The sequence below is a fragment of the Sus scrofa genome, unplaced genomic scaffold (genome assembly GCF_000003025.6).
Source record: "Sus scrofa isolate TJ Tabasco breed Duroc unplaced genomic scaffold, Sscrofa11.1 Contig823, whole genome shotgun sequence".
In the NCBI taxonomy this organism is placed as follows: domain Eukaryota; kingdom Metazoa; phylum Chordata; class Mammalia; order Artiodactyla; family Suidae; genus Sus; species Sus scrofa.
In genome coordinates this window covers 12,908-16,098 of record NW_018085321.1, presented here as the reverse complement: position 1 = coordinate 16,098, position 3,191 = coordinate 12,908, and the positions used below count along the sequence as shown (strand labels likewise).

Below are 3,191 nucleotides of genomic sequence, written 5' to 3'. Positions count from 1 at the left end.
GCAAGCCCTTCTGGGAATGGAAGTCCTAGCGCTTTGGGAAGCCAGCGGGTTACTCAGGGCAGGTTATGAGCTTTTAGAAGTGCAATTAAGAGTTGGCGCAGTGGTTAACGAATCCGACTGGGAACCAAGAGGTCGCGGGTTCGATCCCTGCCCTTGCTCAGTTGGGTTAAGGATTCGGCGTTGCCGTGAGCTGTGGTGTAAGTTGCAGACATGGCTCTGATCCCGGGTTGCGGTGGCTCTGGAGTGCCGTGGCGTAGGCGGTGGCTACAGCTCTGATTGGACCCCTAGCCTGGGAACCTCCATATAGCGCGGGAGCGGCCCAAGAAATAGCAAAAACAACAAAAGACAAACGACAAAAAAAAAAAATACAATAAAAAATAAAATATCATCCAACAAAGGACAATGAAGTTTACAACTGGGACAGGTATACATAACTCGAGGCATCTACAGTCCATCGTGCCCACTGAATAACAACTTTGCTGCTGAAATTTCTTAAAACTTACAGAACTAAAACAAAAGACTGAATAATACAAACGAGGAGTATTTCAGTGTAGTCATCTGTTCTGTCAATTGGTTTTTTTGAAAAAGGAAACACATCCTGTTTCCCCCGACCAGTAAATAAGCAAGAGCTACATGCAGCAGTGTGAGTATTAAGACATTTCTCAAGTCTTCTCAAATGAGTCCAAGGCAGGGATGGGATGGGGGAGGAAACTGATAGAAAAAGCATTGCTATAGACATCATAACAAACAATAAATTTAGATAATTTAAAATTAAAAAAAAAAGGCAAGAGGCAGCATTTCAGCAGCAAAGTGCTCAATAAAAAGTATACTGTAGAGGGTAATACACGAAAGTTGGGGTAAGAAGAGGACAGAAAAATGGGTCAGCAGGATGGGCGAAGGCCTCAAAGGAAATACGGCATTGTCGTTCTGGGAGGAATAACACGTTCTGAATCTGGAACTGCCCGGAATAACTTTGGTTCTCTTGTATTTACATCTTTGAAGACCATGATCGAAGCAATATTTCCACAACGATAGCAGTAATTAGGAGCAGACCATACTGTTACCAGCTTCTCATCAAACATAAATTTATGGCCTTCATGCACTAGCTGGTGTGCTCTGCAGATGAGTTTTAAGTTGTTGATATGAACAAACTCATTTGTGACCTTTGCGCCAAAAAGTCAACCTGCTCCTCGGGGACTGATTGCCCAAGTATCCACATCTTCAGGATCTGACCAAACCAGATCACAAAATGCTCCTTTATGAGGAATTTCTTGATTCCGTTCAATAGTACGGATCTGATCCAGTGTTTTGATATCAGGAGATAAACCACCATGAACACACAAAATCTGCTCATCTATTAAAGCTGCTACTGTGAGCATGTCAAAAACTTTGGTACAGTATCTCCAGGCATTAGCATTTCCATATTTGGTTTGGCACTCATCATAAAATCCATACACCTGTGTTATCTGTCTACTCTCATGATTTCCTCACAAAAGTGTAATACGATCAGGCCATTTAGCCTTTAGTGCAAGAAGGTAAGTGAAGGTCTCCAAACTATAATAACCTCTGTCTACAAAATCACCCATAAATATGTAGTTTGTGTCAGGAACCTGACCTCCAGTTCTGAATAGTTCACAAAGATCATAAAACTGTCCGTGTATGTCTCCACACACTGTTACAGGTGTCGACACTGGCTGGACATTTGACTCTTCCAAGAGGAGGTCACAAACATAGTCACACAACCGCTTCAGGTCGTTCTCGGGCAGGTACTTGCATAGACGCACTATCTCCACATACTTGTCCAAGTCCAGGGGCGCCATTTTAGAAATAACAAGCCCCGACAGCGGCGGCGGTATCGGCGGCTTTACTAGCTGCGGCAGCGGCGGAGGCCGAAGGTTATGAGCTTAGAGTGCAATATCATGAGGAAAGCTGCAAATCCTCACGATGGGGCAGGAGAGAACCACGCAAAACAAGTGCAGTGTGATGCAGTAGGAGCTGCTCATCAGCGGAAGAGGAGGGGACTGCCCCATCGAAGAGATTCTAAACTCGCTAGAGAACATATTATTTCCCCAAAACTGATCTTTTGGATGAATTCTGTAAAATACAATAAAAGATGCTTTGCAGAATTCTGATGTGCTCAAAAGATGAAGGATTGGAGGCTGCGGTTGATCCTGGCTCACTCAGTGGGAAGATCCTCCAACAATTCATAACGCCCATGGCAAAAGTCACAGATGTTGTTTGGTTTGGTGTGCTGTGGCATATGCTTCAGCTGCAGCTCCAGTTAAGAACCACTTGCACAGGCACTTCCAGATGCCACACGTGTGTCATGTGAAGAAAAAAGGAAAAAAAAATGAATTTGATAGAAAAATAACACGGAAAAGACTGCAGAATACAATCCCGACTTTCGGGGGGGGTATTTTTGGTTTTCCCTTTTTTTTTGTTCATCCTTTTAAGGCCTCACCCTCTGCATATGGAAGTTCCCAGGCTTTGGATTGAATTGGAGATACACCTCCTGGGCCTACACCACAGCCACAGCAATGCCAGATTCCAGCCTCATCTTTGACCTTGGCCTATGCCACAGCTTATGCAATGCCAGATCCTGAACCCACTGAGCAAGGCCAGGGATCAAACCATGTCCCATGGATATCTAATGGATTCATTTTGCTGAGCCATGTGAGCCACCCCAAGCCCAACTTACTTTTAAGTAGATTCACCAGACATAAAATCCCTCTTTGCTCACTTGCAGTAAAAGTGTCCAAATGCTACATCTCAAGTGTCATTCTGCAAATAGTCACCGTTGAGCAGCAGGCCTTCAAAACAGACCAGACTGTCTTTCTGTCCCTCTTCAGTGTTTCCCAGCTCCTCTGTCCCAGCTCCCCTGACTCCAGAGCTTAACAAGTTCAGTCATTAGGCCACCACTGGCTTGTGTTCCCCTCCCCCTGTGATGCCATGTTATCACACACAGAGGATCTAGCCGACAGGGTGGGAGTGAGGGAACACGGTAAGAAGTGTGGCTTTCTTTGCTCTGACATCTGTCTGCCTGATTTCCTAGATCCCAAAATAGTATTTTTTCATGTGCTCTCATGATGTTGAGTTCCATTTATTTTTACTTATTTTACATATTTAATGTATTTATTTATTGCTTTGAGGGTCACACCTGACATTCTGAAAGTTCCCAGGCTAGGGGAGGA

At 44.4% G+C, this 3,191-nt stretch overlaps 1 pseudogene; it reads right to left on the bottom strand.

Moving 5' to 3' along the window:
- Positions 1 to 433: 433 nt before the first annotated feature.
- Positions 434 to 1,889, bottom strand: LOC110259109 (annotated as a pseudogene).
- Between the last annotated feature and the right edge of the window lie 1,302 nt (positions 1,890 to 3,191).